Source organism: Amblyomma maculatum, chromosome 1 (assembly GCF_055883805.1).
Source record: "Amblyomma maculatum isolate TAMU_Amacu chromosome 1, ASM5588380v1, whole genome shotgun sequence".
In the NCBI taxonomy this organism is placed as follows: Eukaryota; Metazoa; Arthropoda; class Arachnida; order Ixodida; family Ixodidae; genus Amblyomma; species Amblyomma maculatum.
Genome location: NC_139344.1, coordinates 279,065,491 through 279,079,422, shown reverse-complemented (window position 1 = coordinate 279,079,422; position 13,932 = coordinate 279,065,491). Strand labels below are relative to the sequence as shown.

Sequence of the window (13,932 nt, the reverse complement as noted above, 5' to 3'; positions counted from 1 at the left end):
TGGACTCCCAGGCCTCAAAGGCAATGAAACGGCTGACGCGCCATCCGCGCGCTCACTCTCCGGGCAACGAATTCAGACCTTTCCGATACGGATCCCGCAATCCGGCCCTCGTTTCGAGAAATTACTGAGTTATTCCAATTCGGCCATGCAATTTATCCCAAGCCTTCCTTATAAAGGTGGAGGAACGCACACTCATCCGTCCTTACACCAAAACGCTGCTATATATGCCCGGCAGTTTTAAAACACTTCCCAGACGGCCATAGACATCCGACGGTCGACCGACGGACGTCCGTTTTCGGACCTTCGGACATCCGACGGAAGTCCGGTTATGTTCGATATACGTACAGCGGACGTCCGTCGGACTGTCGTTCGTGGATCCGGATCGCGTCCCACGGACGTCCGACGGGCAGCCGGAGGCGGACATTCGGACGTTTCCCGGAACATGCTTGCAGGGCCCGCTATTGGTGTAAAAACTTGCCAATAACATTTGTGTAAAGCTCAGCAAGCATGTGCCATGGAAATTTCAGTCACATACTAGTGCTCAATGCCTTTGTCGTGAGAGTAAAGCAGACAACAGAATATGCAACAGGTTCAAGTTTTCTGTTGTCTGCTTTACTTTCACGCACTAAGCACTGAACAGTAGTGTGCAATTATAACTTCCATCAAAGAGGCACATATGCTAGCTGAGCTTCACACAAATGCACCATTCCTGAAAACATGCTAAGTGCATAGGCATACCAGCATGAGAGGTTGTAAAAAAAGCATTTTTTTTTTGGCTTTATTGCAAAAACTGCATGCATAAATAGTCTACACTAAAAAAATATTGATGTTAAGGAATGGCATGGTAAAATGCAGGCCAACTGGAGTATTAAGAATCTACTTGAATAATTTTTTTTAATTATCTTTGGCCGTGACAGCTCTTGCCTTGGGGAGGTGGTGAAGGAAAAGGTATTTATTGAAACCTAATATTTCGGAATTAACGAGGAGATGATCAAGTTCTCTGTGGGCAGCCTCCGCAGGCCGGGATTCCAGGAGCAGTTACTATCCTGTGCATTTGCTCGATCAGCTGTTGCTGGTCTTTCAGGCCTAAGATGGAAAGAGCAGGCTGGGCTCCTCCTGCAATAGAAGGGAAAATGAAATTCAAGCTATCTGTGCTGAACTTTGATTACACATCTCCAAGGGCAACTGCCAGTTTCTCTCAATTGCTTTTTCCAGATGGCACTGTACGCATGCATCTCCATTCAGAACTGTCACATACTATATAGAAAGGTCATATAACTGCAGCAAAACCCATGCAGAATAACAAAAGATACAAACATAGTTTGACCAGAACCTGGCATTCAGTATTTTAATGTTTTTATGTCGTCTTTTTGAACATGCCACTCTGACCAAACATGGCATGTTATGCTTGCTGCTATGCGCCCTCAGCAATGCCCAAGACATGGAGTGCACATGCATAGAAACTAAGCATAAAGGATGCTGTATATGAACATAAAGCACAGCCAGAGCATTGCAGTATTACACAGGTACGCATTGGCGGCAGAAACCTGCATTTTGAGCGGTTTAACAGGCAGATTTCTAAAGTCATTGTTCCTGCTCTGAAAAGAAGTGATCAATAATAACATCATTTAAAATTGTTACCTTTTTGTTCTGTAAACTGCACATTTCACTGGTTTCCATGTACCCTCTACCGAAGACATTCCTTGGGCGTGTCGGGGGTATATCGACATCAACATCTAGGCTACAAGCGTCTAGAAAGCGTCTCCTTAGAGCAGCTGCGACGAAGTAACTTATCTGATAACATGCAAGCTGCTGCAGCAGAATAAAGATAGACATTTGACATGTGGCTAAAGCCCAATGTGGAAGCATAGCCCGCCGCAGTGACTGCGCAGTGTTCATGCTTCTACAAGAGTTAAAAGTAAAGTTATTTGTTTACCCACAGCACTATATGTGACATTACAATAGCAAGGCTTATAGTTACACAAAACACAAAAAGCTAACAACCACAAGCTCCTGATGTATTACCGGCAGCATGCAGCATGGATGTTAGTTACTGAAATATGGTTGCAGAATTCTGGCAACCAGCTGTGCATGTATGTCATGGATTTCTCAACTACGCACAACAAATTACAAAAAAAATAATAGTATTTATAAATGCAGCCAGCTGTTCACAAGCAACACTGTAGCTTTTTTATGGGGAAGGTAGTGGGCGCCAAAGAAACTGCCCCTGTAAAGGCACCTAATTTGCCCCTATGTAATATCGGGGACAAGTGTGTGGACTACACAAACTGCAATCAAAGCACATAACTTTTACATCGACCAGGAAACTCGGACCATACTTGTCGATGTGAAAGTTGAACGTTAGTTCTTTCATGTGTGCAAGAGAAATAAGGTCACAATTCGTTTACATCGCGATTCTAGTCCAAAATCTCCAGACATACTGTCCAGAGACTTTCGCCCCCGTAGTATAAGCCACCACTTGGGTAAGAGATTAGTAAAAGAAGTATATAAAAGACATTAGTGCTGTTGGACAGCCATAGCTATAAAGATGGTATTGACATTGGAGTACTGCCTTAAGGCGGGGCCTAGGGCATTACAAAAGCAAGAGTTAGTGTCCGCTGGTCCTCATTTGAACGAACAAAAAGAGGGGGGGGGGGGAAGAAATCTACCTCAACTACATGTTTTGAGTGACACCGAGCTGCAGTTAGTATTAAAGATATCACACAGTTTTGTGGAAGATTTGGGAGCACTTTGCTGCTTTCTTACAGAATTGGACAAAAGAGCTCACCATCTTCAGAAAGGCACGTTATATAGAAATGAAAATAGCGAATTTACTGCATCTGGCCACAACAACTTGCACACGGAGAGGAAGATGAACTGAAAATTTTGTACATGAATGTATGTATTTACAACAGGTGAAACAATGACCATGATCTATGCCGAAGAGGAAAGAGATCAAAATCTAGCTCAGAACGAGTTCTCCAGGCCGCAGGGCCGTTTCATTAACTTCGGGACACCGCCCACATTTCTCATCCCCAACGACAACGAACTCACACATGACTGGCTAACAAACGTTTTGGCATGTCTTTCCACTTTCATAAGTTCTTCATCCTCTCCCTAATACAAGCAATGCAAAAGGGACAACAAATTCGTTTCACAACAAACGGAATTTAGAGAATGGACCTCGAAATGATTGGCTCACTAGGTCACATGCCAAACTCTCTCCCCTAGGAAAAAAAAGAGAAAAAATAAATAGAACCCATCAAAACGGTGTCCCACGTGCGCAACCATTGCCCAAAGCTTGCATCCTTGGCGGCTCCTTTTACAGGGCAATTATTGCAATTATTGGCGTCTGAGTCAGCACCATTGCGGACCACATCAGAAGAGCCAACCCACATCCTCCCGCTCCGCATCATACCGTCACTGTTACACACTTGCCCTTTTTCAACGCCGCCATCTCCTACCATTGTTGACATCCAGGGTTGGAATCCTCAACGAGACCCCACTCAGCGCGCCTGCACTGAATAATTGTCACTTTTATGGGCTCCCCAACAAGGAAGAGGGCCTTACACCCTTCAACCTGACAGTGTTTTTTCTTTGAACGATAAGCAGTTCTTCCAAAAGAGGTGCTCGTTTCAAAGCTGTGCTACCTCCGGGTGATGGGTCCAGTCAGAGTACTAAGGACCCCTTAGTACGCTTAGTACTAAGGACCCCTTAGTTGTATACTGTTCGTAAAGCTCCTGAAATAAAAATGAGCCCCCTACATGACACAGCAACGAGAACAAACTGCTTGTCCCCGCGTCTTCAAGTGCGACAGCAAAGTCCTCGGAAGAGGGAACTTCTTTCCCTCTCTGCCTACGTTTCCGTTAAGCACTGTAGCTGCTGTAGCTGCCTCTCTATGCACGTCTCTCTGCCTCCTGTCCGAGGGCAAGTGGGAGACGGCCGCAGCTGGGCAGTGAACAGGTGACCCAAAAAGAGCAGACTAATAAAGGTGCCTAGCATACCCACCGATCCCTTACAGAAATCATTAAAGAAATGAAAGCAACACATCAGATAACGCTACAATGTTTCTAAGTGCAAAGTCGACAACTCCAAGTCATATAAATATATGTACAGGGTCGTCCACTTCTAGCTATAACACAGACACTGCTTTCAAATCAACATTACGTACGAAACAGCCACATATCGATGCAAATCGGTGCACACACACAGGGACCCGGATGTGCTGCTTCACATGGCCTGCCACTTAGCTTTATTGTGTGGCCGGTTCGAACGCAACAGCGTTTTGAAGGCGGTGAGCATGTTATAGCTAGAAGTGGACGAGGCTGTACATCTCCGCACATTAACTAGACAGAAACAGTGCAGAGTAAACTAATAATTCGGTGTCTAGCAACACTATTAAAAGGGGATAAAGGCCACGGGGGGCTACGATTATTAGTACCGTTTTGCCTTTAAACTACAATAACATACTTGTTGCAAGCTTAAAATCAAAGATTCACACCTGTCCCACCCACAGCAATGCAGAGAAAGAGCAAGCTAGACTATTACAGACGCACCCTTGGTTATTTTTCTGGCATTTCTGAGGGTGAAGAATCTGACTTGTCAGTAGCATGTATATGAATAAGAATCCTATGACAGTAAATGCATCAGATTTTCTGGAGTGGCTTTTCTTTGCTGACCACATATGAGGTGAGCTATCCAACTTGGCCTAGGTTTATTCTATGAATAACAAAGCTATAGCAGGTACACAGTCGTCCACTCAGGCTGAACATGCGAGTGCGTGGCATGCACTTTTTGAGATGCCACTGCATTCATCGCAGCTGCACACCGTAGCGAAGAGGCAGACAGCGTGAAGTACCAGTTCTAGTCCCTCTACCACCACTGGGGTCCCAAACTAGGGACCCCTTGTTTTTGTCAGGTCAGGCCCCCTCAGGGTCAGCTAGTGAGTAACCTCCTATATTTGTATCTGATGGCAATGTTTTCCACCACCACCCACAATATGCAGCTGCGCATCATAGCAGATGTGAAGCAACAGCTCCTGGTCCTTCTATGCATAAGCCACTTTGCCTTGATGCATGCTTGCGCACCATAGTAAAGAGGCAGACGACATAACGCAGCAGCTCATGGTACCTTTACACATGAGCCCCCCCATTGTACTTCGATACGCACCATAGCAAATATACAGACTACACCACACAGCAGCTCCTGGTCCCTCTATGCATAAGCCATCTTGCCTCAATACGCACCTGCGTACCTGAGCGAAGAGGCAGACGTGAAGCTGCAGCTCCTGGGCCCTCCATGCACAAGCCACTTAGCATCAATGCACGGCTGTGCACTGTAGTAAAGAGGCGAACGACGTTAAGCAGCAGCTCCTGGTCCCTCTACACATCAGCCATTTTGCCTCGATGTGCATCTGCACACCGTAACAAACAGCCAGATGTGACAAAGAAGCTCCTGGTTTCTCTACACATAAACCCCTTTGCCTCAATGCATGTCTGCACACCGGAGCAAAGAGGCAGGTGACGTGAAGCTGGAGCGGCTGGTCCCTCTACGCACAAGCCACTTAGCCTTGATGCATGGCTGTGACGGATGCATTGCTATTTTGCAAACTGCATGCCACACATTCCCATTCAAGCTAAGAGTGGACGACTGTGTAAACGTAAAATACTGGTCATTTACTTCAATGGACAATGACAAAAAGTAACATGGTGGACAATGTAAAAAGAATTTGCTGCATAAAGTTTGTTGAAACCAGTTCTACATCCTACATGTAAACAAGCTAAAACCTTAATGTCGAAGGGATGTCCTGTATGTTTAAAATCATCACGCTCAAACAACTTCAACACTGACAATCATGATTCAATATTAATAATATAGATAATGATACAATACTCACTTTTAGCCATACCAAAGAAATGAGAATGCAAAGAGATGTTGCTGTTTTTCCCCCGTGGATGACAGTTTTCCATGTTCAAAATGCTGCTTCCTGTTGGCCTACGAAATCGGCTACAGCAAATGGCATCTGAAAAATTTTTGGAAGCCTCATGCTAGTCTTCAACGAGAAAAGCATTGCCATACAGAAGCAGAACACAAATACTTTTACAACACACTAAAAGCACCAACTGCGGAGCTGTTTTTAGGATGACTAGGTAGAGGTTTTGCTGTAGCAAGCCAAATGTTAGCCTTCAATAAGGAAAGCATTCCCATACAGAAACAGAACACAAAAACTTTTACAACACATTAAAAGCATCAATTGCACAAATGCTTGTAAGATGACCAGGTACAGGTTTCTGCTATAGCCCACATCATGTGACCAGCAGTTATCAGAAGCCTTGTATGTGAGCATGATGCCCTAGGTTCAATTTATGGCTATCACTGTATTAACAAGCATGGGTTTAAAGCTACTTTAATATGACAATCTAAGAACATGGTAAGAGCTTTCAGTGCGAGACATAAGCTCAGTATCATGCACTATAAGGTGCTGCATGGCTCTAGTGTAGCTTTGGCATTATCTCGCTGTCAATAATGCAGTGAAGTTCTGAGGAGCCTTTGAATATCTGTAAGGACAAAGCAACAATTTTGTTTTCATCTCACTTTTGCTCAACTCGGTTTTTTTTTTTTTTTTTTTTTTTTTTTTTTTTTTTTTTTTTTTTTTTTTTAGCCCGCGGCTTGCATGGCCTCCCAGTATGCCTGTTTTGCATAAAAGAAGGCGTTGCAGGTACCAGAGCTCACAGCCCAACTGTATCGCGGCGGCGGTATGCCAAATTCGTCCCAGAACAGCGCAGAACAACGGGTCAAGAAAAAGAAGTGCTGACTTTTTTTTTTTTCTCTCATCTCCTTGTCCGGTTGTTCTGCGCGGTTCGGTCCCACATGCATAACCAACATGCGCAAGGTGCTGTCCTGGTTCGTCAAAGCTGAAGGAGAGTACTAAACCTTTAGTTATTTAGTAGCTACAGCCGTTCCTTCTAGAAACTGTAGTTGCCGTAAAGCTCGAGAGAGAAAGATAAGCGGCTGTCCATAAAAAAAAAAAAAAAAAAAAAAAAGAAAGAAAAAAAAAACATGTCGCACGATAGGCTCGAGGAGTGCAAAAGTTTTCTCGTATAGTTTTTACAACTCAGCACGTTGCGCATGGTTAACAAATTAACTCCTTTAAAGCTCGGGCAGGCACTCCTTTATCAGAGACAGAGAAGTTGCGCGGCTTACTGGCGCAGCATCCAGTAATGCCGAGAAAGATGGCCCTCAGACTTGAGGCTGCACTTTAGTTAGTCGGCGCGGAGCCATCCTGTCAGTCTCGCCTAAAACACTCGACCGTTCGGCTGCTGTACAGAGCTGTTTCCTTACCCAAAAGCTCACCACTATCGGTGCATCGAAAAGTTCCACTAAAGAAACAAAAGTTCGGTGAAATACTTACTTTGGAATCGGCGGGTGAACAAAGTGTGCCAGCCGCACAAAGCCACAGCAAAAACAATGCTAGCAGTGCATTACAGCCGTAGGTATTTGTAACTGCGCAGAAAATGCAGAACACGGAAACGTGAAGCCATCTTCCATGACTAAACTTCAACTTGTCAGGTGGATTGGATTGGCTCATTTCAGATTTTTTTTAGGATAGGTTCGGTTTCGTTCTTTTTGAGCTTGCTGCTTGCTGCGTCTATTCAGCCACTGATTAAAATTTCACCGAAGCATCATGATAGAAAAATGTTTAATGGTCATTTAACTTTTAATCAAAAATTTTGATGGAAGAATTCAACGATGAAACACGCGGAAAATAAAAAAAAAACTGTTTAATGGAAACGCTTTCTATCGCATCGATTCGCTCTGGCATCATATAATGCAGACTTGACGGTATTACTGATTTATACGCAGTTCAGACGAGCACGACGACTACAAACTATATCATAGCTGTGTAAAAGCAAATCCAGTGGCGGACGTACGGCGGCTGTCCGCTGGGCGAACGGATTCGACCATCCGCTTTCGTACGTACGCCGGAATTCCGGCGGACGTCCGAAATCGGCCGCCGAGTTGCGGCCGAGTTCGGTTGTCCGTCGGACGTCAGTGGCCGTCTGGGTTTGATCCTGCCTGTACAGGAAAATGCCCGCACTGTGCGGAGAAGTCTTCGGATATCTTCCACATGGTATGGGCATGCCAATCAACCTCGAACCTCGCCCCCAAACTCAACCCCACCCGGGAGGCAGCCCTGCTCGGCTGCTCCGACCTGGCGAGCCAGAAGGCTCTGGTCCACCGAGGAGCCCGTGCACCTATAGTGATTGCGAGAGGTTGCCCCGGCTACCTCAAGCTGCCTTTCTGCAATAAAGTTTTTCAGTCAGTTATTCAGTGGAAAGCTAGTGGTCCCGCTTGAACACAGTGGGAATTGCAGTGGTCCCACTTGAGTCTCACAAGGCGCATTGGTGGAGCAAGCGCGGCATGCAAACAATTGCACCCGCCACTGCTTCGGTGGTGGACGACGGCTGTTGTTGCGGCGCGCGTCTTTCTAAGCTCCCTCTTCTTTTTCTTTTCTTCTCTATTTTCTCTTCTGTCCGCACGAGGCAACGGAGGTGGCTCAGCTACAGAGCCTGTGCATTTTCTTTTCCTTCTTAGCCACAACAACATAATAACTTCAGAAGAGCACGTGTATATACATATAACGAATATGTATTTTAACGAAGTAGAAGAAGGGCGACATTAATAATAATAATAATAATAATAATAATAATAATAATAATAATAATAATAATAATAATAATAATAATAATAATAATAATAATAATAATAATAATAATAATAATAATTAACACGGCATTTTCTAAAGGCTCTTTTTTTTTCACTCTCACGATAGGCATGTTAAAGAAAGTGAGCTAGAATGGGGTAGTGGTAGGGTGGCTAGAACTTGTAGTGGGCTCACTGGGGCTAGGGTGGCTTGGGGCTCCTTCCCTGACGCAGTCTGTGTCACATGCACTAGGTGGCGCCACCGCAGACTTCAATGTAGCGCTCTGCTGGTTGCGGGGTTGCGTTCGTGCGACCGCGGCCTTCTCGCTTTAGAAAAACGCACCGTCTTCGTCCACACTTTCTAGATTTGCATGTGGCAGCTATGCAGAGGTTGGATATATTAGCAAGTTGTGCTACTACCGGTGCTATACGATGAACTACGAGGTTTCTAACTGCAAACGCGTATCCGATTTCTCTCCGGAGTCCTTGGCGAAAGACTGCGGCGCTCGATTGCCCAATTTTCTGAGGTTTGTGATTCACGGCCGCGATGATAGAGTACAGAGACACGTAGGTTTACGTGTGTAACGTGTAAAGCTGTATCCGTATTCTTAATAGGCCGCAGCTGTCAGCACCTTTTTGTCGCGCCTGCCTTCTGGATCGTGAATTTTAATTTACTGTCGACGCTGTTTATGGAAGAAAGGTGCATAAAAATTGCCACAAGTCATTATTGAACTCATCTTAAAAGCTTGCAGTTGAGCATCCCCCGTCCATTATCAGCAGTTTAATCTGAAAATTTTCAGATTACTGCAAAATTGCGAATTAGCTATATTCGTGTAGACAACTAGTGTTCTGATCGATAGGGAAGGACCTGACAGGAGCTCTAGGAGTGTGAAAACAAGCATTTAGTAGGCATCTCGGGCTGATGAACGGCGGCTCCACTGCTAGCTTCCTTGACAAAAAGTACACCCGTGTTAATCATAACTGATGAGAGAGACGAGGCGCGTATATGTTGTAAGCATCCGATTTATCGCGGGAGCGTGTCTTTTAGTACTCCGAGTGCATCAATTGATTTGCTGCCCGAATGCAATTTATGGCACGAAAAAAAAAAAAAAAAAAAAAAACTCCGTGAACATATATTTCGATAACCACTGCATGTATACGGCGCAAATTTAAGAAGACAACACAAGAAAGAAAAGTACAGCACATGCTCACATGGCGTTCTTTTATTTCTTGTGTTGTCGTCTTTGCGCCGTGTACAGTGGTTTTCAAGTCATGAATGATCGCCCCACAGGCCGTCATTTTTCGAGCTTGCTCAAGAAGCAAAAGCTGAACTTACAATAGCTGATTTCCCATTGTCGCGGAAGTTTGAGCCGAGTAAGCGGTTAGCACTGCTTGTACAAGCTTCGCAATTCAATTTCATTAGACTCTATTTAGCAACATATACCCAGTAGTGTGAAATATTAGCCTACAATCATATGCGCTTCGGCTATAATATGCTGGCTGTGGTCAACAGATATACCAGCGTATTCTTGACGCTTAGTAATGCGTTGAATAAAGTTGTTTCCTAACTACTGGTCCTCCTTTTTGTTCACATTCGTGTCTAGCTTTGTGCTTCCTTGATATGCAGCATGTCGACAATCCGGCTAGCTGGCCCTGCTTGCCCTTCCCCTGGCTTATTGTTTTCACAAGGCCATAGAATGAAATACAACTGAAAAACTAGGCTGGTGTACGTGTCATTGATGTGATCAGGCCATCGTGTATTTATATCCTTTAGGGAGTATTTATATTCGCCCCCATTATTTTCCAAGAGCCACATATCTTTCGATTCGTGGCGCCTTTCCCGCAAACATGTCCGGCAGCCTAGCACAATGGTTTTGTCATCGGGGTGGCTTCTTCGCATCAGAAGTCACATCGCCCACCGCAAAACAAAACCTCCGCAATGGCAAGAATACAGCAGCGAAGGGGAAGGCAGGCAAAGGCAAACGGCGCGCAGCGCGCGGTGCCGCGCGCTGCTACATTGAAGGCGGCGGTGGCGGCCCCTTGCGGAGGCGCGCAGAACTAGAATCTGCTGACATAGGCGGCGTCATCGCAATGTATGGCGCCGGCTGAGGAGTGAGCCCACTACCCAATTCTAGCTCACTTTAGGCATGTATTAACGCGCGCAGCGCAGAAAAGCACCCCACATGATGGCGCAGACAGAAGGTGGAGGACGGGCGGACTAAAGTCCATAGATCCGTTTTTTAAGTTTTTGTTAAAAAACGGATCTAGGGACTTTAGGGCGGACGGGGTTGCGGAAGGCAGCAGCGGAAAGCAACTTTGCGGGAGGAGGGTACGGCTGTGGCGGGGAAATTGACCAACAGCACCTTGGTTCAACGCGCTCAGTTTGCGCCTGCTCAGTTGAGGCTCCCGTTCAGCGGAATACCTACGTCGATGTTGCAGTGGGCGTTGCGAGCGAGCACTAGGTGGCATGTGGATGTTGGCAGGGATTCAGGGTATAAACAAGGTATACTTCCGCCATGGTATAAATGTGGCATTTACTGCTATCTGAACTGGCAGCATTTTTTGCAAGATATTAATATTAAGTTTTCTGCTTATTTGTGCACTAAATCAAAGGATGAAATACTATATACACAAAGAAGAAAACTAGTTAGAAAACAGAAAAATTATGTTTAAAGTAATTATGTGATAGCTCAAACTTAGTTCCCTTCCACATTATGGTGTACTAGTCATATGGATGTGCAAATTGGCAGGTGTATAAGAGGGGTGTTTCAGCTAGTGTCAAAACAGCCCCCAAAATTTTCTCAGCGCTGCATCCCCGCTCCTTTCGGCCGTATTTTCACCCAAAATTCTTCACCTCGAGAAAAATATTACTGGTTACAAAACTGGTGCAAGACAGCCTTTGAAACTTTCACTGCTTGCTCAAAACCGGCATATTTCAGCGAGCACTTTTTCATAAGGTTGCACACTACATTAAGTTGCCTTACTTTACCAGACAAAAAAATCAACTGCACCGAGATTAACTGAAATTTCACAGGCTTAATCAAGTGATACTTAGTAGCACACAGTATCACAGTATTTTCTAGGCAGTGCAGCTAAACTGACCAGTTATTTTTTTCTTAGGGAGAAAACCCGTCAAAAAAAAAAAAAAAAAAAAAAAAAGCAGTTGGGTTTCTAAAAGGTTCCAATTGGATTCAAATGGTGTGCAACTGGTTCCATTTGATTCCAGTTGGAATTGCCATTCCCACTGCTCAAACCAGCTGGACTTTCTATCAAAGAAATGGTTTTCCAACAGTTTCAAAAGAATCAAATGGAATACGATTCTAACTGGTTCCAGTTGGGTTTTTCAAGTTCCATTTGGACATTTCTGGCTGTGCATTACTACGCAACATATATGTTCATTATAAGCACACCCTTAGAACAAGTGTTGATTTTGTAATAGAAGATGTCAGTAGCCTGACCTGAGGAACTGTACTCACTCACCACTCCCGCCATCCGCCGCGATAGAAATAAATGAGATATCCATGCTTAATGGGCAAGTGCCACTGACTCCACCATTAAGGTCTAATAATTCGAGTATATATATGAATTCAAAAGTATACTACATGTGTAAGAAGTATATGTTTCTGCATGTGCCTGTCTATGCAGTGTATCTGTGACTTATAAGCGATATATATATGCCTGGTTTGCTTCAGTGATTTTATATTTCAGAAGCTTCATTTCACTTCTGTAGTAAAATATCAGCTAACAGCTCCCATGTACACCCAGCTGCCACTTCAATTGAACAATACAAAAACTGTAGGGTGGCACGAATGTTTTTTTCTTTATTTTGCACAGGAGGTATTTTGTTATCCTATCCTGGGACCCAGTCCATTTGCCTAGGGCATATTGATCCCATTTTGTCCAAATTCTAGTTGGTACCAACTGATGCAACTGAGGGTAAAACACAACTGGAAAATTCAAATGGTACCAATAGACTATTTGCGGAAATCTGTAAGTCAGCTTCTCTGCAAGGCTTGTTTTCCAACCAAAAGGTCTCGTTCCCAGATGCCACACTCGCATTATTTGAAGAAGCGAACAGAGGCAAACTTTCCTTTCTAAGTAAACTGGAATGTGCAGTTGACTTCAAGATGACTTAGGGAGACACGTCAAAAAGGTAGGATGGTTGAATGCCATATGTAAAAAAGCGGAAGAAAGGGGTGAAGAATGTCCAGTGCCTTGCTGCTCCAGCGCGACTGGTTTCAGCTCATTCGTCACGCTCCCTCCATGTCTCACTTTCGTGAATCGCCAGCATGAATGCGCCATTGAAAGGCGTCTGCCTCTTTTCGTTTCAACAAAGGCTGTGAGAGTGGCGTCTGGGAACGAGACCTTTTGGTTGGAAAACAAGTCTTGCAGAGAAGCTGACTTATAGATTTCTGCAAATGGTCTATTGGAACCAACAGTTTTTTTTTCGACTGGGACAGTTCACTACACCCAATGGCAGAAAAATATAACTGCATTAAAATGAGGCGACACAACACTTGTGGGAATATGTGCCTGACTGCAGGGCAATCTGTGCTTGCCTTATAATAGCATGAAACCTCATCCACTAAGCCAGGCACAGCCCCCATGTGTGGAGAGGTTTAAGTTGACATCCATAAACTCCGAAGATACTTACTTCATTATATCAAATGTGCTTTTATAGTCTACTTTACAATACAACAGGATTTCAATGTATTATTAGTCGAAGTCTTGCCCATCCATTGTGCAAATTTCTGCATGCTACATGGCGCGCTAATGGGTTGGTTTGCAGGGGTTTAATGTCCCGAAGCAACTCGGGCTATGAGGGATGCCGTAGTGGAGGGCTCCTGAAATTTCGACCAACTAAGGTTTTTTAACTTGCACGACATCGCACAGTGCACGTGTGCTTTGCTTCTCACCTCCATCGAAAAGTGGCTGTGGCGGCTGGCATTTAACCTTGTGTCCTTGGGTTCAGCAGTCAAGTGGCTTAACCACTAAGCCACCACGGTGGGCGTGGGATGTTGAGTATCAACAAATCTACCTTGCGATGTGAAAGGTCATCTACACTTGGGGTGAACATGCAAGTGTGTGACCACGTGCATTGTTGCAAGTGCCAGTGTACCTGGCACAGCAGTGTATCGAAGCAAAGTAGAACATATGATCAAGGGAATCCTGAGGAGGTGCTTCATGTCAGCTGCCACACTGCGCCAATGCAAGGCCCCAACAGACGCG

At 44.7% G+C, this 13,932-nt stretch overlaps 1 long non-coding RNA gene across 1 annotated transcript; it reads right to left on the bottom strand.

The window, feature by feature from the left end:
• Nucleotides 1–306: 306 nt before the first annotated feature.
• LOC146206646 (uncharacterized) lies at nt 307–7,630 on the bottom strand. The gene is made up of 3 exons (XR_014704483.1): nt 7,412–7,630; nt 5,897–6,022; nt 307–1,116 (listed from the first exon to the last, which is right to left on the bottom strand). It is a non-coding gene; the product is annotated as an uncharacterized LOC146206646 (long non-coding RNA).
• Nucleotides 7,631–13,932: the final 6,302 nt, after the last annotated feature.